The 25,084-nt window shown below is 50.5% G+C and overlaps 1 protein-coding gene across 1 annotated transcript in view; it reads right to left on the bottom strand.

Annotated features, from left to right (window-relative positions):
- Positions 1–24,675, bottom strand: part of LOC144486384 (uncharacterized) — a 53,036-nt gene extending 28,361 nt beyond the window's left edge. The window contains exons 1-3 of the mRNA XM_078204418.1: positions 24,369–24,675; positions 22,668–22,816; positions 17,300–17,469 (exon numbers count right to left, since the gene is read on the bottom strand). The gene's annotated coding sequence lies outside the window, so the exon portion shown is untranslated. The remainder of the gene's footprint in view (positions 1–17,299; positions 17,470–22,667; positions 22,817–24,368) is intronic.
- Between the last annotated feature and the right edge of the window lie 409 nt (positions 24,676–25,084).

The following is a 25,084-nucleotide window of genomic DNA, read 5'->3' as shown; positions in this document are numbered from 1 at the left end:
GAGTGGGGCAGTGGAATTAGTTTGGGGTTTATGCAGGGCTATGGGTGAGCTCAGAGCAGTGGGATTAGTTTGGCAATTGATACAGGGCTATCGGGGGAGTGGAGCAGTGGGATTCGTTTGCGGATTGATACAGGGCTATGGGGAGAGAGTGGGAAGTGGGGCTGTTTGGAATTGATACAGGACTATGGGGAGAGAGTGGGGCAGTCAGATTAGTTTGGGGATCGATATGGGGAGAACGGGGCAGTGGGATTAGTTTGGCGATTGATACAGGGCTGTGACGAAAGAGTGAGGCAGTGGGACTAGTTTGGGATTGACACAGGGCGATGGGGAGAGTGTGGGGCAGTGGGCATAGTTTGGGGATTGATACAGGACTAAGGGGAGAGAGCAGAGCAGTGGGATTAGTTTGGGGATTGATGCAGGGCCATGGGGAGAGATTGAGGCAGTGGGATTAGTTTGGGATTGATACAGGGCTGTGGGGAGAGAGTGGGGCAGAGGGATTAGTTTGGGATTGATTCAGGACTATGGGGAGAGCGCAGGGCAATGGGATTAGTATCAGGATTGATACCAGGCCTAAGGAGAGAGAGTGGGACAGTGAGATTAGTTTGGGGATGGATACAGATTGCGGGGAGAGATCAGGGCAATTGTATTAGTTTGAGGATTGATACCAGGGCTATGAGGAGAATGTGGGGCAGTGGGATTAGTTTGGGATTGAGACAGGGCTATAGAGAGAGAGTGGGACAGTGGGATTAGTTTGGGGATTGATACTGGGCTAGGTGGAGAGTGCAGGGCAGTGGAATTAGTTTGGGATTGTTAAAGGCTATGGGGAGAGAGTGGGATGACTTTGGGGATTGATACTGGGCTATCGTGAAAGAAAGAGGTAGTGAGATTAGATTGGGAATTAATAGAGGACCATGGGGACAGACTGGGGCAGTGAGATTAGATTGGGAATTGATACAGGGCTGTGGGGAGAGAGTGGGGCAGTGAGATTAGATTGGGAATTGATACAGGGCTATGGGGAGAGAGTGGGGAAGTGGGATTCATTTGGGGATTGATACAAAACTATGGGGAGAGAGCGGGGCAGTTGGATTAGTTTGGGGATTGATGCAGTTTTGGAGAGAGCAGGGAAGTGAGATTAATTTGGGATTGATACGGGGAGACTGGGGCAGTGGGATTAGTTTGGGATTGATACAGGGCTATGGGGACAGACTGGGGCAGTGGGATTAGTTTGGGCATTGATACAGGGCTATGGGGACAGAGTGGGGCAGTGGGGTTAGTTTGCAGATTGATATAGAGCTATGGGGACAGAGTGGGGCAATGGGATTAGTCTGGGGATTGATACAGGACTATGGGGAGAGAGTGGGGCAATGGGATTAGTTTGGAGATTGATACAGGGCTATGGGGACAGAGGGGGCAATGTGATTAGTTTGGGGATTGATACAGGACTATGGGGAGAGAGTGGGGCAATGGGATTAGTTTGGAGATTGATACAGGGCTATGGGGACAGAGTGGGGCAATGGGATTAGTTTGGAGATTGATACAGTTTTGGAGATACCAGGATAGTGAGATTAATTTGGGACTGATACAGGTAGAGTGGGGCAGTGGGATTAGTTTGGGATCGATACTAGGCTTTGGGGAGGGACTGAGGTAGTGGGATTAGTTTGGGGATTGATACAGGGCTATGGGGAGTGTGGGGGACAGTGGAATTAGTTTGGGGTTTATATAGGGCTACGGGTGAGCGCAGAGCAGTGGGATTAGTTTGGGGATTGGTACAGCGCGATGGAGAGAGTGCGGGGCAGTAGGATTAATTTGGGGATTGATACAGAGTTTTGGAGAGAGCAGGGTCGTGAGATTAATTTGGGATTGATACGGGGAGAGTGGGGCAGTGGGATTGATGCAGGGCTATCGGGGGAGTGGAGCAGTGGGATTAGTCTGGGGATTGATTCAGGGCTATGGGGAGAGATTGGGGCAGTTGTATTAGTTTGTGGATTGATACAGTTTTGGAGAGACCAGGATAGTGAGATTAACTTGGGATTGATATGGGGAGAGAGTGGAAAGTGGGACTATTTGGGATTGATACAGGGCTATGGGGAGGGAGTGAGGCAGTGGGATTAGTTTGGGGGTTGATACAGGGCTATGGGGACAGAGTGGGGCAGTGGAATTAGTTTGGGGTTTACGCAGGGCTATGGGTGAGCTCAGAGCAGTGGGATTAGTTTGGGGATTGATACAGGGCTATCGGGGGAGTGGAGCAGTGGGATTAGTTTGCGGATTGATACAGGGCTATGGGGAGAGACTGGGAAGTGGGGCTGTTCGGGATTGATATAGGACTATGGGGAGAGAGTGGGGCAGTCGGATTAGTTTGGGGATCAATATGGGGAGAACGGGGCAGTGGGATTAGTTTGGCGATTGATACAGGGCTGTGACGAAAGAGTGAGGCAGTGGGACTAGTTTGGGATTGATACAGGGCGATGGGGAGAGTGTGGGGCAGTGGGCATAGTTTGGGATTGATACAGGACTAAGGGGAGAGAGCAGAGCAGTGGGATTAGTTTGGGGATTGATGCAGAGCTATGGGGAGAGATTGAGGCAGTGAAATTAGTTTGGGGTTTGACACAGGGCCATGGGGAGAGATTGGGGCAGTGGGATTAGTTTGGGATTGATACAGGGCTGTGGGGAGAGAGTGGGGCAGAGGGATTAGTTTGGGATTGATTTAGGACTATGGGGAGAGCGCAGGGCAATGGGATTAGTTTCAGGATTGATACAGGGCTAAGGAGAGAGAGTGGGACAGTGAGATTAGTTTGGGGATGGATACAGATTGCGGGGAGAGATCAGGGCAATTGTATTAGTTTGAGGATTGATACCAGGGCTATGAGGAGAATGTGGGGCAGTGGGATTAGTTTGGGATTGAGACAGGGTTATGGGGAAAGAGGGGGAAGTGGGATTAGTTTGGGGATTGATACTGGGCTAGGTGGAGAGTGCAGGGCAGTGGAATTAGTTTGGGATTGTTAAAGGCTATGGGGAGAGAGTGGGATGACTTTGGGGATTGATACTGGGCTATCGTGAAAGAAAGAGGTAGTGAGATTAGATTGGGAATTAATAGAGGACCATGGGGACAGACTGGGGCAGTGAGATTAGATTGGGAATTGATACAGGGCTGTGGGGAGAGAGTGGGGAAGTGGGATTCATTTGGGGATTGATACAAAGCTATGGGGAGAGAGCGGGGCAGTTGGATTAGTTTGGGGATTGATGCAGGGCTATGGGGCAGAGTGGGGCAGTGGGATTAGTTTGGGCATTGATACAGGGCTATGGGACAGAGTGGGGCAGTGGGATTAGTTTGGAGATTGATACAGGGCTATGGGGACAGAGTGGGGCAGTGGGATTAGTTTGTGGATTGGTGCAGTTTTGGAGATACCAGGATAGTGAGATTAATTTTGGACTGATACAGGGAGAGTGGGGCAGTGGGATTAGTTTGGGATCGATACAAGGCTTTGGGGAGGGACTGAGGTAGTGGGATTAGTTTGGGGATTGATACAGGGCTATGGGGAGAGTGTGGAGCAGTGGAATTAGTTTGGGGTTTATGCAGGGCAATGGGTGAGCTCAGAGCAGTGGGATTCGTTTGGGGATTGATACAGAGTTTTGGAGAGAGCAAGGTAGTGAGATTAATTTGGGATTGATACGGGGAGAGTGGGGCAGTGGGATTTCTTTGGGATTGATGCAGGGCTATCGGGGGAGTGGAGCAGCGGGATTAGTTTGCGGATTGATATAGGGCTATAGGGAGAGGGTGGGGGAGTGGGATTAGTTTGGGGATTGATACAGGGCGATGGAGAGAGTGCGGGCCAGTGGGATTAATTTGGGGATTGATAGAGTTTTGGAGAGAGCAGAGTAGTGAGATTAATTTGGGATTGATACGGGGAGAGTGGGGCAGTGGGATTGATGCAGGGCTGTCGGGGGAGTGGAGCAGCGGGATTAGTTTGCGGATTGATATAGGGCTATGGGGAGAGGGTGGGGTAGTGGGATTAGTTTGGGATTGATACAGGGCTGTGGGGAGTGAGTGGGCGGTGGGACTGTTCTTGATAGATACAGGACTATGGGGAGAGAGTGGGGCAGTCGGATTAGTTTGGGGATCGATATGTGGAGAACAGAGCAGTGGGATTAGTTTGGCGATTGATACAGGGCGATGGGGAGAGTGTGGGGCAGTGGGCATAGTTTGGGATTGATACAGGGCGATGGGGAGAGTGTGGGGCAGTGGGCATAGTTTGGGATTGATACAGGACTAAGGGGAGAGAGCAGAGCAGTGGGATTAGTTTGGGGATTGATGCAGAGCCATGGGGAGAGATTGAGGCAGTGGAATTATTTTGGAGTTTGATGCAGGGCTATGGGGAGAGATTGAGGCAGTGGGATTAATTTGGGATTGATGCAGGGCTCGGGGAGGGAGTAAGGCAGTGGGATTAGTTTGGGGATTGATACAGGACGATGGAGCGTCTGCGGGGCAGTAGGATTAATTTGGGGATTGATACAGAGTTTTGGAGAGAGCAGGGTAGTGAGATTAATTTGGGATTGATACGGGGAGAGTGGGGCAGTGGGATTGATGCAGGGCTATCGGGGGAGTGGAGCAGTGGGATTAGTTTGCAGATTGATATAGGGCTATGGGCAGAAGGTGGGGCAGTGGGATTAGTTTGGGATTGATACAAGGCTATGGGGAGAGAGTGGGGCAGTGGGATTAGTTTGGAGATTGATACAGGCCTATGGGGAGAGATTGGGGCAGTTGCGTTAGTTTGGGGATTGATACATTTTTGGAGAGACCAGGATAGTGAGATTAATTTGGGATTGATATGGGGAGAGAGTGGAAAGTGGGACTGTTTGGGATTGATACAGGGCTATGGGGAGAGTGTGGGACAGTGGAATTAGTTTGGGGTTTATATAGGGCTACGGGTGAGCGCAGAGCAGTGGGATTAGTTTGGGGATTGATACAGGGCAATGGAGAGAGTGCGGGGCAGTCGGATCAATTTGGGGATTGATACAGAGTTTTGGAGAGAGCAGGGTAGTGAGATTAATTTGGGATTGATACGGGGAGAGTGGGGCAGTGGGATTTGTTTGGGATTGATGCAGGGCTATCGGGGGAGTGGGGAAGTGGGATTAGTTTGCGGATTGACATAGGGCTATGGGGAGAGGGTGGGGCAGTGGGATTAGTTTGGGATTGATACAGGGCTGTGGGGAGTGAGTGGGAAGTGGGACTGTTCTTGATTGATATAGGACTATGGGGAGAGAGTGGGGCAGTCGGATTAGTTTGGGGTTCGATATGGGGAGAACGGAGCAGTGGGGTTAGTTTGGCGATTGATACAGGGCTATGGGGACAGAGTGGGGCAGTGGGATTAGTTTGGGATTGATACAGGGCTATGGGGACAGAGTGGGGCAGTGGGATTAGATTGGAGATTGATACTGGCTATGGGGATAGAGTGGGGCAGTGGGATTAGTTTGGGCATTGATACAGGGCTATGAGGAGAGAGTGGGGCAGTGGGATTAATTTGGAGATTGATACAGGGCGATGGGGAGAGAGCGGGGCAGTGGGATTAGTTTGGGGATTGATACAGGGCTATGGGGACAGAATGGGGCAGTGGGATTAGTTTGGGGATTGATACAGGGCTCTGGGGACAGAATGGGGCAGTGGGATTAGTTTGGAGATTGATACAGGGCTATGGGGAGAGAGTGGGGCAGTGGGATTAGTTTGGGGATTGATGCAGGACTATGGGGAGAGTGGGGCAGTGGGATTAGTTTGGAGATTGATACAGGGCTATGGGGAGAGAGTGGGGCAGTGGGATTAGTTTGGAGATTTATACAGGACTATGGGGAGAGATTGGGGCAGTTGGATTAGTTTGTGGATTGATACAGTTTTGGAGAGACCAGGATAGTGAGATTAATTTTGGACTGATACAGGGAGAGTGGGGCAGTGGGATTAGTTTGGGATCGATACTAGGCTTTGGGGAGAGAGTGGAAAGTGGGACTGTTTGGGATTGATACAGGGCTCTGGGGAGGGAGTGAGGCAGTGGGATTAGTTTGGGGATTGATACAGGGCTATGGGGACAGAGTGGGGCAGTGGAATTAGTTTGGGGTTTATATAGGGCTACGGGTGAGCGCAGAGCAGTGGGATTAGTTTGGGGATTGATATAGCGCGATGGAGAGAGTGCGGGGCAGTAGGATTAATTTGGGGATTGATACTGAGTTTTGGAGAGAGCAGGGTAGTGAGATTAATTTGGGACTGATACGGGGAGAGTGGGGCAGTGGGATTGATGCAGGGCTATCGGGGGAGTGGAGCAGTGGGATTAGTTTGCAGATTGATATAGGGTTATGGGCAGAAGGTGGGGCAGTGGGATTAGTTTGGGATTGATACAGGGCTATGGGGAGAGAGTGGAGCAGTCGGGTTAGTTTGGTGATAGACATGGGGAGAGTGGGGCAGTGGGATTAGTTGGGGGATTGATACACAGCCATGGGGAGAGATTGGGGCAGTGGATTGGTTTGGGGATTGATACAGGGCTTTGGGGAGAGTGCGGGACAGTGGGATTAGTTTGGAGATTGATACAGGGCTATGGGGAGAGAGTGGGACAGTGGGATTCGTTGGAGATTGATACAGGGCTATGGGGAGAGATTGGGGCAGTTGTGTTAGTTTGGGGATTGATACATTTTTGGAGAGACCAGGGTAATGAGATTAATTTGGGATTGATATGGGGAGAGAGTGGAAAGTGGGACTGTTTGGGATTGATACAGGCCTATGGGGAGGGAGTGAGGCAGTGGGATTAGTTTGGGGATTGATACAGGGCTATGGGGAGACTGTGGGGCAGTGGAATTAGTTTGGGGTTTATGCAGGGCTATGGGTGAGCTCAGAGCAGTGGGATTAGCTTGGGGATTGATACAGGGCGATGGAGAGACTGCGGGGCAGTGAGATTAATTTGGGATTGATACGGGGAGAGTGGGGTAGTGGGATTAGTTTGGGATTGATACAGGGCTGTGGGGAGTGAGTGGGAAGTGGGACTGTTCTTGATTGATACAGGACTATGGGGAGAGAGTGGGGCAGTCGGGTTAGTTTGGGGATTGATTAAGGGCTATGGGGAGAGAATGGGGCAGTCGGATTAGTTTGGGGATCGATATGGGGAGAACGGAGCAGTGGGACTAGTTTGGGATTGACACAGGGCGATGGGGAGAGTGTGGGGCAGTGGAATTAGTTTGGGGTTTATGCAGGGCTATGGGTGAGCTCAGAGCAGTGGGATTAGCTTGGGGATTGATACAGGGCGATGGAGAGACTGCGGGGCAGTGAGATTAATTTGGGATTGATACGGGGAGAGTGGGGTAGTGGGATTAGTTTGGGATTGATACAGGGCTGTGGGGAGTGAGTGGGAAGTGGGACTGTTCTTGATTGATACAGGACTATGGGGAGAGAGTGGGGCAGTCGGGTTAGTTTGGGGATTGATTAAGGGCTATGGGGAGAGAATGGGGCAGTCGGATTAGTTTGGGGATCGATATGGGGAGAACGGAGCAGTGGGACTAGTTTGGGATTGACACAGGGCGATGGGGAGAGTGTGGGGCAGTGGGCATAGTTTGGGATTGACACAGGACTAAGGGGAGAGAGCAGAGCAGTGGGATTAGTTTGGGGATTGATGCAGAGCTATGGGGAGAGATTGAGACAGTGGAATTATTTTGGAGTTTGATGCAGGGCCATGGGGAGAGATTGAGGCAGTGGGATTAGTTTGCGGTTTGATACAGGGCTCTGGGGAGAAGCAGAGTAGTGGGATTCATTTGGGGATTGCTACAGACCTTTGAAGAGAGCAGTGTAGTGAGATTAATTTGGGATTGATACAGGGAGAGACTGGGGCAGTGGGATTAGTTTGGGATTGATACAGGGCTGTGGGGAGAGAGTGGGGCAGAGGGATTAGTTTGGTATTGATTCAGGACTATGGGGAGAGCGCAGGGCAATGGGATTAGTATCAGGATTGATACCAGGGCTAAGGAGAGAGAGTGGGACAGTGAGATTAGTTTGGGGATGGATACAGATTATGGGGAGAGATCAGGGCAATTGTATTAGTTTGAGGATTGATACCAGGGCTATGAGGAGACAACAGCAAGTGGGATTTCTTTGGGATTGAGACAGGGTTATGGGGAAAGAGGGGTAAGTGGGATTAGTTTGGGATTGAGACAGGGCTATGGAGAGAGAGTGGGATTAGTTTGGGGATTGATACTGGGCTAGGTGGAGAGTGCAGGGCAGTGGAATTAGTTTGGGATTGTTAAAGGCTACGGGGAGAGAGTGGGATGACTTTGGGGATTGATACTGGGCTATCGTGAAAGAAAGAGGTAGTGAGATTAGATTGGGAATTAATAGAGGACCATGGGGACAGACTGGGGCAGTGAGATTAGATTGGGAATTGATACAGGGCTATGGGGAGAGAGTGGGGAAGTGGGATTCATTTGGGGATTGATACAAAACTATGGGGAGAGAGCGGGGCAGTTGGATTAGTTTGGGGATTGATGCAGTTTTGGAGAGAGCAGGGAAGTGAGATTAATTTGGGATTGATACGGGGAGACTGGGGCAGTGGGATTAGTTTGGGATTGATACAGGGCTATGGGGACAGACTGGGGCAGTGGGATTAGTTTGGGCATTGATACAGGGCTATGGGGACAGAGTGGGGCAGTGGGGTTAGTTTGGAGATTGATATAGCGCTATGGGGACAGAGTGGGGCAATGGGATTAGTCTGGGGATTGATACAGGACTATGGGGAGAGAGTGGGGCAATGGGATTAGTTTGGAGATTGATACAGGGCTATGGGGACAGAGTGGGGCAATGTGATTAGTTTGGGGATTGATACAGGACTATGGGGAGAGAGTGGGGCAATGGGATTAGTTTGGAGATTGATACAGGGCTATGGGGACAGAGTGGGGCAATGGGATTAGTTTGGAGATTGATACAGTTTTGGAGATACCAGGATAGTGAGATTAATTTGGGACTGATACAGGGAGAGTGGGGCAGTGGGATTAGTTTGGGATCGATACAAGGCTTTGGGGAGGGACTGAGGTAGTGGGATTAGTTTGGGGATTGATACAGGGCTATGGGGAGTGTGTGGGACAGTGGAATTAGTTTGGGGTTTATATAGGGCTACGGGTGAGCGCAGAGCAGTGGGATTAGTTTGGGGATTGGTACAGCGCGATGGAGAGAGTGCGGGGCAGTGGGATTAATTTGGGGATTGATACAGAGTTTTGGAGAGAGCAGGGTTGTGAGATTAATTTGGGATTGATACGGGGAGAGTGGGGCAGTGGGATTGATGCAGGGCTATCGGGGGAGTGGAGCAGTGGGATTAGTTTGCAGATTGATTCAGGGCTATGGGGAGAGATTGTTGCAGTTGGATTAGTTTGTGGATTGATACAGTTTTGGAGAGACCAGGATAGTGAGATTAACTTGGGATTGATATGGGGAGAGAGTGGAAAGTGGGACTATTTGGGATTGATACAGGGCTATGGGGAGGGAGTGAGGCAGTGGGATTAGTTTGGGGGTTGATACAGGGCTATGGGGACAGAGTGGGGCAGTGGAATTAGTTTGGGGTTTACGCGGGGCTATGGGTGAGCTCAGAGCAGTGGGATTAGTTTGGGGATTGATACAGGGCTATCGGGGGAGTGGAGCAGTGGGATTAGTTTGCGGATTGATACAGGGCTATGGGGAGAGACTGGGAAGTGGGGCTGTTCGGGATTGATATAGGACTATGGGGAGAGAGTGGGGCAGTCGGATTAGTTTGGGGATCAATATGGGGAGAACTGGGCAGTGGGATTAGTTTGGCAATTGATACAGGGCTGTGACGAAAGAGTGAGGCAGTGGGACTAGTTTGGGATTGACACAGGGCGATGGGGAGAGTGTGGGGCAGTGGGCATAGTTTGGGATTGATACAGGACTAAGGGGAGAGAGCAGAGCAGTGGAATTAGTTTGGGGATTGATGCAGAGCCATGGGAAGAGATTGAGGCAGTGGAATTAGTTTGGGGTTTGATACAGGGCCATGGGGAGAGATTGGGGCAGTGGGATTAGTTTGGGATTGATACAGGGCTGTGGGGAGAGAGTGGGGCAGAGGGATTAGTTTGGGATTGATTTAGGACTATGGGGAGAGCGCAGGGCAATGGGATTAGTTTCAGGATTGATACAGGGCTAAGGAGAGAGAGTGGGACAGTGAGATTAGTTTGGGATTGATTTAGGACTATGGGGAGAGCGCAGGGCAATGGGATTAGTTTCAGGATTGATACAGGGCTAAGGAGAGAGAGTGGGACAGTGAGATTAGTTTGTGGTTTGATGCAGAGTTTTGCAGAGAGCAGCGTAGTGAGATTAATTTGGGATTGATACGGGGAGAGTGGGGCAGTGGGATTAGTTTGGGATTGATGCAGGGCTAAGGGGAGAGAGTGAGACAGTGGGATTAGTTTGCTGATTGATACAGGGCTATGGGGACAGAGTGAGACAGTGGGATTAGTTTGTGGATTGATGCAGGGCTCAGGGGAGAGAGTGCGACAGTGGGATTAGTTTGCTGATTGATGCAGAGCTATGGGGAGAGGGTGGGGCAGTGGATTTAGTTTGGGATCGATACTTGGCTATGGGGAGAGAGTGGGAAGTGGGAGTGTTTGGGATTGATACAGGGCAATGGGAAGAGCATGGGGCAGTGGGATTAATTTGGGATAGATACAGGGCAATGGGAAGAGCATGGGGCAGTGAGATTAATTTGGGATTGATACAGGGCTGTGGGGAGAGGGTGGGGCAGTGGATTTAGTTTGGGATCGATACTTGGCTATGGGGAGAGAGTGGGAAGTGGGACTGTTTGGAATTGATACAGGGCGATGGGCAGAGCATGGAGCAGTGGGATTAATTTGGGATAGATACAGGGCTGTGTGGAGAGCGTGGGGCAATGGAATTAGTTTGGGATTGATACAGAGCTGAGGGGAGAGAGGGCCAGTGAGATTAGTTTGGCGATTGATACAGAGCCAGGGGAAGAGATTGAGGCAATGGGATTAATTTGGGATTGATGCAGGGCTCGGGGAGAGAGTAAGGCAGTGGGATTAGTTTGGGCACTAATACAGGGCTGTGGGGACACGGTGAGGTTGTGGGATTAGTTTGGGCATTAATACAAGGCTATGGGGAGAAAGTGGGGCAGTGGGATTGTTTGGGATTGATACAGGGCTGTGGGGAGAAAGTTGTTGGTGGGATTAGTTTTGGAATTGATACAGAGCTATTGGGAGAGATTGGGGCAGTGGGATTAGTTTGGGATTGACACAGGGCGATGGGGAGAGTGTGGGGCAGTGGGCGTAGTTTGGGATTGATACAGGACTAAGGGGAGCGAGCAGAGCAGTGGAATTAGTTTATGATTGATACAGGGCTATGGGGAGAGATTGGGGCAGTGGGATTAGTTTGGGGTTTGATACAAGGCTATTGGGAGAGAGCAGAGTAGTGGGATTAGTTTCGGGTTTGATGCAGAGTTTTGCAGAGAGCAGGGTAGTGAGATTAATTTGGGATTGATACGGGGAGCGACTGGGGTAGTGGGATTAGTTTGGGATTGATACAGGGCCATGGGGAGAGAGTGGGGCAGAGGGAATAGTTTGGCAATTGATACAGGACTATGGGGAGAGCGCAGAGCAATGGGATTAGTTTTGGGATTGATACAGGACTAAGGGGAGAGAGTGGGGCAGTGGGATTAGTGTGGGGATTGCTACAGAGCTATGGAGAGAGAGCAGGGTAGTTGTATTAGTTTGAGGATTGATACAGGGCTATGGGGAGAAAGTGGGGCAGTGGGATTAGTTTGGGATCGATATAGGGCTATGGGGAGAGAGCGGGAAGTGGGATTAGTTTGGCGTTTGATACCGGGCTATGGGGAGAGAGTGGGCAGTGGGATTAGTTTAGGGATTGATATAGGGCTATGGTAAAAGAGCGGGAAGTGGGATCAGTTTGGGGATTCAGACAGGGCTATGGGGAGAGAGCAGGAATTGGGATTAGTTTGGGAATGAAACAGGGCTATGGAGAGAGCGCAGGGCAGTGGAATTAGTTTGGGATTGTTAAGGCCTATGGGGAGAGAGTGGTAGAGTGGGATGGAGAGTGGGATGGAGAGTGGGATGGAGAGTGGGATGGAGAGTGGGATGGAGAGTGGGATGGAGAGTGGGATGGAGAGTGGGATGGAGAGTGGGATGGAGAGTGGGATGGAGAGTGGGATGGAGAGTGGGATGGAGAGTGGGATGGAGAGTGGGATGGAGAGTGGGATGGAGAGTGGGATGGAGAGTGGGATGGAGAGTGGGATGGAGAGTGGGATGGAGAGTGGGATGGAGAGTGGGATGGAGAGTGGGATGGAGAGTGGGATGGAGAGTGGGATGGAGAGTGGGATGGAGAGTGGGATGGAGAGTGGGATGGAGAGTGGGATGGAGAGTGGGATGGAGAGTGGGATGGAGAGTGGGATGGAGAGTGGGATGGAGAGTGGGATGGAGAGTGGGATGGAGAGTGGGATGGAGAGTGGGATGGAGAGTGGGATGGAGAGTGGGATGGAGAGTGGGATGGAGAGTGGGATGGAGAGTGGGATGGAGAGTGGGATGGAGAGTGGGATGGAGAGTGGGATGGAGAGTGGGATGGAGAGTGGGATGGAGAGTGGGATGGAGAGTGGGATGGAGAGTGGGATGGAGAGTGGGATGGAGAGTGGGATGGAGAGTGGGATGGAGAGTGGGATGGAGAGTGGGATGGAGAGTGGGATGGAGAGTGGGATGGAGAGTGGGATGGAGAGTGGGATGGAGAGTGGGATGGAGAGTGGGATGGAGAGTGGGATGGAGAGTGGGATGGAGAGTGGGATGGAGAGTGGGATGGAGAGTGGGATGGAGAGTGGGATGGAGAGTGGGATGGAGAGTGGGATGGAGAGTGGGATGGAGAGTGGGATGGAGAGTGGGATGGAGAGTGGGATGGAGAGTGGGATGGAGAGTGGGATGGAGAGTGGGATGGAGAGTGGGATGGAGAGTGGGATGGAGAGTGGGATGGAGAGTGGGATGGAGAGTGGGATGGAGAGTGGGATGGAGAGTGGGATGGAGAGTGGGATGGAGAGTGGGATGGAGAGTGGGATGGAGAGTGGGATGGAGAGTGGGATGGAGAGTGGGATGGAGAGTGGGATGGAGAGTGGGATGGAGAGTGGGATGGAGAGTGGGATGGAGAGTGGGATGACTTTTGGATCGATATCGGATTGTTGTGAAAGAAAGAGGTATTGAGATTAGTTTGGGAATTGATACAGAGCTATGGGGAGAGATTGGGACAGTGAGATTAGTTTGGAGATTGGTACAGGGCTATGGGGAGAGATTGGGACAGTGAGATTAGTTTGGAGATTGGTACAGGGCTATGGGAAGAGATTGGGACAGTGAGATTAGTTTGGAGATTGGTACAGGGCTATGGGGAGAGATTGGGACAGTGAGATTAGTTTGGAGATTGGTACAGGGCTATGGGGAGAGATTGGGACAGTGAGATTAGTTTGGAGATTGGTACAGGGCTATGGGGAGAGATTGGGACAGTGGGATTAGTTTGGAGATTGGTACAGGGCTATGGGGAGAGATTGGGACAGTGAGATTAGTTTGGAGATTGGTACAGGGCTATGGGGAGAGATTGGGACAGTGAGATTAGTTTGGAGATTGGTACAGGGCTATGGGGAGAGATTGGGACAGTGAGATTAGTTTGGAGATTGGTACAGGGCTATGGGGAGAGATTGGGACAGTGAGATTAGTTTGGAGATTGGTACAGGGCTATGGGGAGAGATTGGGACAGTGAGATTAGTTTGGAGATTGGTACAGGGCTATGGGGAGAGATTGGGACAGTGAGATTAGTTTGGAGATTGGTACAGGGCTATGGGGAGAGATTGGGACAGTGAGATTAGTTTGGAGATTGGTACAGGGCTATGGGGAGAGATTGGGACAGTGAGATTAGTTTGGAGATTGGTACAGGGCTATGGGGAGAGATTGGGACAGTGAGATTAGTTTGGAGATTGGTACAGGGCTATGGGGAGAGATTGGGACAGTGGGATTAGTTTGGAGATTGGTACAGGGCTATGGGGAGAGATTGGGACAGTGAGATTAGTTTGGAGATTGGTACAGGGCTATGGGGAGAGATTGGGACAGTGAGATTAGTTTGGGAATTGATACAGGGCTATGGGGAGAGATTGGGACAGTGAGATTAGTTTGGAGATTGGTACAGGGCTATGGGGAGAGATTGGGACAGTGAGATTAGTTTGGAGATTGGTACAGGGCTATGGGGAGAGTGGGGCAGTGGGATTAGTTTGGAGATTGGTACAGGGCTATGGGGAGAGATTGGGACAGTGAGATTAGTTTGGAGATTGGTACAGGGCTATGGGGAGAGATTGGGACAGTGAGATTAGTTTGGAGATTGGTACAGGGCTATGGGAAGAGAGTGGGGCAGTGGGGTTGGTTTGGCGATTCTTACAAAGCCATAGGGAGAGATTGGGGCAGCCGGGTTAGTTTGGGGATTGATGCAGAGTTTTGGAGAGAGCAGAGTAGTGAGATTAATTTGGGATTGATACAGGGAGAGAGTGGGGCAGTAGGATAATTTGGGGGATTTATTCAGGGCTGTGGGGAGAGAGTGTGGCAGTGGGGTTAGTTTGGGGTTTGATACAGGGCTATGGGGAGAGTGGGGCAGTGGGGTTAGTTTGGGGATTGATACAGGGCTATGGAGAGAGTGGGGCAGTGGGGTTAGTTTGGGGTTTGATGCAGGGCTATGGAGAGAGTGGGGCAGTGGGGTTAGTTTGGGGTTTGATACAGGGCCATGGGGAGAGTGGGGCAGTGGGGTTAGTTTGGGGATTGATACAGGGCTATGGGGAGAGTGGGGCAGTGGGATTAGTTTGGGGATTGATACAAGGGTATGGGGAGAGTGGGGCAGTGGGATTAGTTTGGGGATTGATACAGGGCTATGGGGAGAGTGGGGCAGTGGGGTTAGTTTGGGGATCGATACAGGGCTTTGGGGAGAGTGGGACAGTGGGATTAGTTTGGGGATTGATACAGGGCTATTGGGAGAGTGGGGCAGTGGGATTAGTTTGGGGATTTATTCAGGGCTGTGAGGAGAGTGGGGCAGTGGGATTAGTTTGGGGATTTATTCAGGGCTGTGAGGAGAGTGGGGCAGTGGGATTAGTTTGGGGATTGATACAGGGCTATTGGGAGAATGGGGCAGTGGGATTAGTTTGGGGTTTGATACAGGGCTATGGGGAGAGTGGGGCAGTGGGATTAGTTTGGGGATTTATTCAGGCCTATGGGGAGAGTGGGGCAGTGGGGTTAGTTTGGGGATTGATACAGGGCTATGGGGAGAGTGGGGCAGTGGGGTTAGTTTGGGGATTGATACAGGGCTATGGGGAGAGTGGGGCAGTGGGGTTAGTTTGGGGATTTATTCAGGGCTATGGGGAGAGTGGGGCAGTGGGATTAGTTTGGGGATTGATACAGGACTATGGGGAGAGTGGGGCAGTGGGATTAGTTTGGGGATTGATACAGGACTACGGGGAGAGTGGGGCAGTGGGATTAGTTTGGGGATTGATACAGGACTATGGGGAGAGTGGGGCAGTGGGATTAGTTTGGGGATTGATACAGGGCTATGGGGAGAGAGTGGGGCAGTGGGATTAGTTTGGGGATTGATACAGGGCTATGGGGAGAGTGGCGCAGTGGGGTTAGTTTGGGGATCGATACAGGGCTTTGGGGAGAGTGGGGCAGTGGGATTAGTTTGGGGATTGATACAGGGCTATTGGGAGAGTGGGGCAGTGGGATTAGTTTGGGGATTTATTCAGGGCTGTGAGGAGAGTGGGGCAGTGGGATTAGTTTGGGGATTTATTCAGGGCTGTGAGGAGAGTGGGGCAGTGGGATTAGTTTGGGGATTGATACAGGGCTATTGGGAGAATGGGGCAGTGGGATTAGTTTGGGGTTTGATACAGGGCTATGGGGAGAGTGGGGCAGTGGGGTTAGTTTGGGGATTGATACAGGGCTATGGGGAGAGTGGGGCAGTGGGGTTAGTTTGGGGATTGATACAGGGCTATGGGGACAGAGTGGGGCAGTGGGATTAGTCTGGGGATTGATACAGGGCTATGGGGAGAGTGGGGCAGTGGGGTTAGTTTGGGGATTGATACAGGGCTATGGGGAGAGTGGGGCAGTGGGGTTAGTTTGGGGATTGATACAGGGCTATGGGGAGAGTGGGGCAGTGGGGTTAGTTTGGGGATTGATACAGGGCTATGGGGACAGAGTGGGGCAGTGGGATTAGTTTGGGGATTGATACAGGGCTGTGGGGACAGAGTGGGGCAGTGGGGTTAGTTTGGGGATTGATACAGGGCTACGGGGAGAGTGGGGCAGTGGGATTAATTTGGGGATTGATACAGGGCTGTGGGGACAGAGTGGGGCAGTGGGGTTAGTTTGGGGATTGATACAGGGCTATGCGGAGAGAGTGGGGCAGTGGGATTAGTTTGGGGATTGATACAGGGCTATGGGGAGAGTGGGGCAGTGGGGTTAGTTTGGGGATTGATCCAGGGCTATGGGGACAGAGTGGGGCAGTGGGATTAGTCTGGGGATTGATACAGGGCTATGGGGAGAGTGGGGCAGTGGGGTTAGTTTGGGGATTGATACAGGGCTATGGGGACAGAGTGGGGCAGTGGGATTAGTCTGGGGATTGATACAGGGCTATGGGGAGAGTGGGGCAGTGGGGTTAGTTTGGGGATTGATACAGGGCTATGGGGAGAGTGGGGCAGTGGGGTTAGTTTGGGGATTGATACAGGGCTATGGGGAGAGTGGGGCAGTGGGGTTAGTTTGGGGATTGATACAGGGCTATGGGGACAGAGTGGGGCAGTGGGATTAGTTTGGGGATTGATACAGGGCTGTGGGGACAGAGTGGGGCAGTGGGGTTAGTTTGGGGATTGATACAGGGCTACGGGGAGAGTGGGGCAGTGGGATTAGTTTGGGGATTGATACAGGGCTGTGGGGACAGAGTGGGGCAGTGGGGTTAGTTTGGGGATTGATACAGGGCTATGGGGACAGAGTGGGGCAGTGGGATTAGTTTGGGGATTGATACAGGGCTATGGGGACAGAGTGGGGCAGTGGGATTAGCCTGGGGATTGATACAGGGCTATGGGGAGAGTGGGGCAGTGGGGTTAGTTTGGGGATTGATACAGGGCTATGGGGAGAGTGGGGCAGTGGGGTTAGTTTGGGGATTGATACAGGGCTATGGGGACAGAGTGGGGCAGTGGGGTTAGTCTGGGGATAGATGCAGCTTCTGAATCTGTTGGCAGTGTGTCCGTACCTGGAAGGCGGGATGTCTGCAATCTGGTGTTTCTCCCAAAGAACTATGAACCCCAAATTTGATCTGGGGGTTCCAAGCCGTCCACAGTCCTGTCTCCTCCAGCTGAGCAACTTTCCGCTCCAGGGGTGCTGAAGGAAGGGTTTCTTGCCAGGAGTTCAAAGCAAGACACCCTGTGGGTCAGAGCAGAAAGATCACAATTATAAGCCATGCTGACCCCCCTGTCTCCCAGTGCAGCCTCAATCCCAGTGTTAACACCAAAGTTATCGAGGCTTACATCTCCCTCAACTCCCATTGCCCCCTGGCAGGTCTATTCACTGGAGAGAAAACCAAGAATCACTCAATTCAACCGCAAACATGCTGTCCATTGTGACAGCAGCAGCGAATGCCAGGCCTTGCAGATTCCCGAATGGCCAGCTGCCTGCCGTACAAGTGAAGGGTTAATCGGTGCGGGGAAGTGACCAGGCCTCTCCCCGGGAGATGAAGAAAGAATCGTAAACACTCAATTCAACTACAAACGTGTCAGCAATAGGGACAACACCATTGTGTTGCGAAGTAGGGTAGAGTAATGGTAGATTGGGAGGTAGGACGTTAGATTGGTGTTTGTACAATGCTAGGGGGGAAAGTATTGCGAGGTCCTGTTAAAAGGTGGTGCTTTTTCTGCGCTTAAGAGATTTAAAATGCAAGTACACAGTGAAGTTGAGGTTGTAAAGATATGAAAGAATTGTAAAAAATGTTAGAGGGAAAGAAAACAGTGCGTGGTCCCCTTAAAAGCTGTTTTTGAGTTCTGTGCTAAAATGCAGGGTACCAAAGACTCCAGATTGCAATATTTATTTCAAAAGGACCAAGCATCAGGGTTGACTTGGTAACAGGCTTTTGAATTCTGCCAGCCTATCAGTTTAAAAAGAACCATCAACTATTATGAGCCTATCAGATTTGAATTTGATAGCATCAAACTAATCCTGGTATGAGAAAATTGCAAGATCATGGCAGGTATAAAGGCCAAAGCAACAGCCATTTCCAGGGAGAACATCTCGGAGGTCAGGGCAGCCAGCATTCATCTCTAAGAGCAGCTCTCCACTGTGCCAGTTTAAATATCTCTTAAGAAAATTATCCAGCTATCTAACAGAAGGGATACCGAGTCAGAAAGATCTTATAGACAGCGGACAACTACAGAAAAACTCCAAAAGCTTGCAAGTTCCATCAAGGTGGATGTGTCCCTACACAACAAGTACTCCTGCCTGAGTACTGCTGGGGGGGACAGCCCGCCTGGGGGGAGCAGCAGTGGCCGTGTCTCCGGAGTGGAGTCCGGCCCTGTAACTCAGAGGGCCAAGGAAAAGAGGAGGAAGGCAGTGTTAATCGGGGACTCGACAGTAAGGGGGTCAGACAGGCGTTTTTGCAGAGGTAGGCGGGATTCTCGCATGGTGGTCTGCCTCCCTGGGGCCGGGATCCAGGATGTCACCCGTCGAGTCCCAGAAATCCTGAGGTGGGAGGGAGAGGAGCCAGAGGTAGCGGTACATATTGGTACCGCTGATGTGGGAAGGAAGGGGGAAGGGGTCATGAAAAGAGAGTATAGGGAATTAGGGAGACAGCTGAGGAGGAGGAAAGCAAAGGTAGTAATCTCAGGATTGCTGTCTGTGCCACGGGAGGGTGAGGGCAGGAATGGAGTGAGGTGGAGGATGAATGTGTGGCTGAGGGACTGGTGCAGGGGGCAGGGATTCAGGTTCCTGGACCATTGAGACCTCTTTAGGGGCAGGTGTGACCTGTACACAAAAAACGGGTGGCACTCGAATCCCAGGGGGACCAATATCCTGGCGGGAAGGTTGGCTAAGGCTACTGGGGAGAGTTTAAACTAGATAGGTTGGGGGGAGGGGATCGAGACGAGGTGACTGGGAGTGAGGAAGTTAGCTCGCAAACAGAAGAGGGTTATAGACAGTGCAAGAGGGAGGATGGACAGGGGATAGAGAAGGGGAGAGCTCAGATCAAAGGATTGAGATGTGTTTACTTTAATGCCAGGAGTATAGTGAATAAAGGGGATGAGCTCAGAGCGTGGATCGATGCCTGGAAGTGTGATGTGGTGGCCATTATGGAGGCTTGGATGTCTCAGGGACAGGACTGGATACTCCAGGTGCCGGGATTCAGATGTTTCAGGAAGGACAGGGAGGGAGGCAAGAGAGCGGGTGGAGTGGCACTGCTGATCAGGAATAGTGTCACAGCTGTAGAGAAGGTGTATGCTGTGGAGGGATTGTCCACAGAGTCTCTGTGGGTGGAAGTTCGGAGTGGGAAGGGGCCGGTCACTTTGCTGGGAGTTTTCTATAGGCTGTCCAATAGTAACAGGGAGGTGGAGGAGCAGATAGGGAAACAGATCCTGGAGAGTTGCAATAATAGCAGAGTTGTTGTGATGGGAAACTTTAATTTCCCAAACATAGATTGGAATATCCCTAGGATAAGGGGATTGGATGGGGAGGAGTTCGTTAGGTGTGTTCAGGAGGGTTTCCTGACACAGCATGTGGACAAGCCTACAAGAGGAGAGGCTGTACTTGATCTGATACTGACCAATGAACCTGGACAGGTGTCAGATCTCTCAGTGGGAAAGCATCTTGGGGATAGCGATCATAACTCTATCTCCTTTATGCTTGCATTGGAAAAAGAGAGGATCAGGCAACCTAGGAAAGCGTTTATATGGAGTAAGGGGAAATATGAAGACATAAGGCAGCAAATTAGAGGAGTAAATTGGAAGGAGGTATTCTCAGGGAAATGTACTGAAGAGAGGTGGCAGTTTTTCAAGGAATGTCTGTCTAGAGTTCTACAGGACAACGTTCCGAGCAGACAGGGAGGAGTTGGTAGGTTAAAGGAACCGTGGTGCACGAAAGCTGTGAGGGACCTAGTCGAGAAGAAAAGGAAAGCGTACAAAAGGCTCAGAGAGCTTGGCAAAGATAGGGGTCTAGATGAGTATACGGCTTGTAGGAAGGGACTAAAGAAGGAAATTAGGAGAGCCAGAAGGGGTCACGAGAAGGCCTTGGCAGGTAGGATTAAGGAAAACCCCAAGGTGTTCTATAAATATGTGAAGGGTAAAAGGATGAGACGTGAAGGAATAGGGCCTATAAAAGGTGAAGGCGGGAAAGTCTGTACGGAACCAGTAGAAATGGCAGAGGTGCTTAATGAGTATTTTGCCTCAGTTTTCACAGAGGAGAAGGACCTGGGTGGATGTACTGTGGGTGTGCGGTGGACTGAAAAGATTGAGTATGTGGACTTTAACAAAGAGGTTGTGCTGGAATCTTTGAATGGCATCAAGATAGATAAGTCGCCGGGTCCGGATGGGATGTACCCCAGGTTACTGTGGGAGGCGAGGGAAGAGATTGCAGAGCCTCTGGCGATGATCTTTGCATCGTCGATGGAGATGGGAGAGGTGCCGGAGGATTGGAGGATTGCGGATGTGGTTCCTGTTTTCAAGAAGGGGAATAGGGATAGCCCAGGAAATTACCGACCGGTGAGTCTAACCTCAGTGGTTGGTAAGCTGATGGAGAAGATCCTGAGGGACAAGATTTATGAGCATTTCGAGAGGTTTAGTATGCTCAAGAATACTCAGCATGGCTTTGTCAATGGCAGATCGTGCCTTACGAGCCTGGTGGAGTTCTTCGAAAATGTGACTAAACACATTGACGAAGGGAAAGCGGTAGATGTGGTTTCTATGGATTTTAGCAAGGCGTTCGATAAGGTCCCCCATGCAAGGCTTCTAGAAAAAGTGAGAGGGCATGGGATCCAAGGGGCTGCTGCCCTGTGGATCCAGAACTGGCTTGCCCAAAGGGGGCAGAGAGTGGGTATAGATGGGTCTTTTTCGAAATGGAGGTCGGTCACCAGTGGTGTGCCCCAGGGATCTGTTCTGGGACCCTTGCTGTTTGTCATTTTCATAAATGACGTGGATGAGGAAGCGGAGGGATGGGTTGGTAAGTTTGCCGACGACACGAAGGTTGGTGGGGTTGTGGATAGTCTGGAGGGATGTCAGAAGTTACAGAGGGACATAGATAGGATGCAAGACTGGGCGGAGAAGTGGCAGATGGACTTCAACCCAGGTAAATGCGTAGTGGTCCATTTTGGCAGGTCAAATGGGATGAAGGAGTACAATATAAAGAGAAAGACTCTTAGTACTGTAGAGGATCAGAAGGATCTTGGGGTCCGGGTCCATAGGACTCTAAAATCAGCCCCGCAGGTGGAGGAGGTGGTTAAGAAGGCGTATGGTGTGCTGGCCTTTATCAATCGAGGGATTGAGTTTAGGAGTCCGGGGATAATGATGCAGCTATATAAGACCCTCGTCAGACCCCACTTGGAGTACTGTGCTCAGTTCTGGTCGCCTCATTATAGGAAGGATGTGGAAAAGATTGAAAGGGTGCAGAGGAGATTTACAAGGATGTTACCTGGATTGAGTGGCATGCCTTATGAGGATAGGCTGAGGGAGCTCGGTCTTTTCTCCTTGGAGAGACGTAGGATGAGAGGAGACCTAATAGAGGTATATAAGATGTTGAGAGGCATAGATCGGATGGACTCTCGGAGGCTTTTTCCCAGGGTGGAAATGGCTGCTATGAGAGGACACAGGTTTAAGGTGCTGGGGTGTAGGTACAGGGGAAACGTTAGGGGGAAGTTTTTCACACAGAGGGTGGTGGGCGAGTGGAATCGGCTGCCGTCAGTGGTGGTTGAGGCAAACAAAATAGGGTCTTTTAAGAGACTCCTGGATGAGTACATGGGACTTAATAGGATGGAGGGTTATAGGTAGGCCTAAAAGGTAGGGATATGTTCAGCACAACTTGTGGGGCCGAAGGGCCTGTTTTGTGCTGTAGTTTTTCTATGTTTCTGAGCCTGGTTGCATAATTTCTTTGAGAGTGACTAAAATTCTGTTATTCCTGTTTTGGTAAGGAAGATTCCTGTATTATTCCAACAACATTTCAGTCGAACTGTAACTAAACAAGGAACATATTAATTAAGGTACTTTGTTAATTATTCACTTAAAGCAAGTGTCAGGCCTTTATGTCAATGAACCTCTAAATGTTAATTAAGAACAGTTAACACCTTCCCAAATATTTTACCAGATTACGACGCAAGGTAACGGGGATTAACCTCTGTGTTGTAACAATAGAGAGCCCAAACGGAAACATCAGTGTCAAAAGGCCAAGCAGCAGTTTTTAACAAGACAGTCGGCTTTGGAATTTAGCCTATCAATTTGAATCAAGCACTTTGATACCAAAAATCTATTAAAGTTAAATCTGATGGTTTTGACAACTTAGAACCAATCCTATTGTAGGAAATATTGACATGTCATCACGGGTATAAAAGAGGGGGGCAGTGGGGCAAAGAGGGGAGATCAACTGCTACTTACCAGAGCTAACAACTCTCAACTCTCAAGAGAGAATCGCTGGCTCTCATAGCTTCATCTATGTCTTAAGGTAAGCACCATCTCGATAGCAAAGGTACCAAAGAAGAGAGGAGTTCCAGACAGAAGAATCAACAGAGAAAGCGCCAAATATTCTGGAAGACACAAAACAAGGTTGTAATTTAGAGAGTGACTAAATTCAATTTTTGTTAATGAGTGGGAATTGTAGTATTGGAACAGCATTCCATGAGAATCTTGTTTTATCCGGGAACAGTAAATAGCTAGAAGGGATTTATTCAGTTTGTTAATAGTTTAGTTAACTTGTTCACTGTTAGTTAGATAAATAAGTTGTTACTCATTGATTTTAGAGTGAGTGTTAGGGATTTATTTTCTATTTAACCACTAGGAGTTGCTGAAGATCAGGTCACACCACTTCAGACACGCTTTTCACAGATTATCAGGTGAGGTAGTCCTTTTTGGGTATTTCGGTGTTAGTTCTCAGAGGGGGAATCAATCTCCGCTTTAGAACAATATAGCACAAATATCCAATCCTCCGCCAATTCCAACAGTACCACAGCAAGGGAACAATTATCAACAGGGAGATATGGAGATATTCACTAGAATCAACACTCCAGCAAAGTTTAACAACAGGTTATTTGTCACAGATAGAATGAGAGCACCAGAGGGAGGGCTGAGCGAGAGAGACGAGGATCGGGGGGAAGAGAGAGTCAACTTGATGATGGAAAGGAGATGGAGAGCAAGAGAGATGGAGGGAAGGAGAGAGAGATGGAGGGAAGGAGAGAGAGAGATAGAGCGTTGGAGGGAGAGAGAGAGAGGGACGGGGGCGATTGAGGGAAGGAGAGAGAGATGGGGTGATGGAGAGGAGAGATGGAGAGACAGGACGATGGAGGGAACGAGAGAGAGACAGGACGATGGAGGGAACGAGAGAGAGACGGGACGATGAAGGGAAGGAGAGAGAGAGAGAGAGAGAGTCAGGGCAATGGAGGGAAGGAGGGGGACACGGCGATGGAAGGAAGGAGAAAGAGAGAGATGGAGGGAATGTTAGAGAGATGGAGGGAATGAGAGAGAGTAACATAGGGAAGGGGAGAGAGCGAGAGCAGAAGTGTGAGAGAAGGAAGCACGCGAAGGAAGGACATGGTGATGAAGGGAAATGGGGTGACGGAGAGAGAGACAGTTCTGGTGGGACTTCCGAGAAATAGAGAGGGACAGAGAGAGATAGTGAAGGTGATGGGAGACAGATAGTGAGAGAGGCAAAGTGTTGTAGAGCAGGGTGGGTGAGAGAGAGAGAGAGACAACAATGTAGAGGAGAAAACCAAGAGTTCAACAGAGGAAAGGAGAGAGAAAAAGTGAGAGGCGGAGAGACATCTCAATGGATGGAAGGAGAGAGACAGACAGTTCTACGGAGGTAAGAAGATAGAGGGAGGTGGAGAGAGAGAGAGAGTTAGACAGTTCCAGAGGAGAGACGCAGAGAAAGAGGGAGAGGGCAGTAAAGAGAGAGAGAGACAGACAGACAGTTGCAGCGAGGGAAGGAGAGAGAGGAGACAGGGTTGTAAAGAGAGAGACAGACAGTCGCAGAAAGGGAAGGAGAGAGAGAGCGGGACAGCTGCAGAGAGATAAGGAAGACAGGGTAGAGGTTCTCTCTGTCTGCCTGTACCAGTGTCGGTGGTTAAGGGAAAGCTAACCTACCAGCAATGTGCAGGCTCCCTGTGCCCTTTGTTAGCTCCAGGCCTCTTCAATGCAGCAGCTCCCTGCTCTCTCCCTCTCTCTATCCGCCTGCTGTGTGTGTGCAAGCCGCTTCACCCTACACCTCTGCTCTACTCTCCCTCCCTCTCCCCCTCACTCTCCCTCCTGCGAGAGAAGAGGCCAGATTGTAAATGTTGCCTCCAGAGACTGGCTGCAGTGATTCACTCGAAGCAGCAGTGCAGAGAGGCAGAGAAAGAATCAGCAAATGGCTTCCAGACACACACACAGACCAATCTGCAGAGTCACTGTCTGCTCCAGCAAACTGATAGGGCACTTGCACATCCCACTGGCATTGTGGGAGATGGCAACCTCCATTTCTCAAAGGCACAGTCCAAATCAGCAGATTCCATCTACACAATGCATACTGAGTGTTTGATGAGGACAGTGTAGAGGGAGCTTTACTCTGTATCAAACCCCGTGCTGTACCTGTCCTGGGAGTTTTTGGTGGGGACAGTGTAGAGGGAGTTTTACTCTGTATCTAACGCCGTGCTGTATCTGTCCTGGGAGTGTTTGATGGGGACAGTTGAGAGGGAGATTTACTCTGTATCTAACCCCGTGCTGTACCTGTCCTGGGAGTGTTTGATGGGGACAGTGCAGAGGGAGCTTTACTCTGTATCTAACCCCGTGCTGTACCTGCCCTGGGGGAGTTTGATGGGGAC

The sequence above is a fragment of the Mustelus asterias genome, unplaced genomic scaffold, assembly GCF_964213995.1.
Source record: "Mustelus asterias unplaced genomic scaffold, sMusAst1.hap1.1 HAP1_SCAFFOLD_328, whole genome shotgun sequence".
NCBI classification, from domain to species: domain Eukaryota; kingdom Metazoa; phylum Chordata; class Chondrichthyes; order Carcharhiniformes; family Triakidae; genus Mustelus; species Mustelus asterias.
This window is presented reverse-complemented; position numbering and strand designations above follow the sequence as displayed.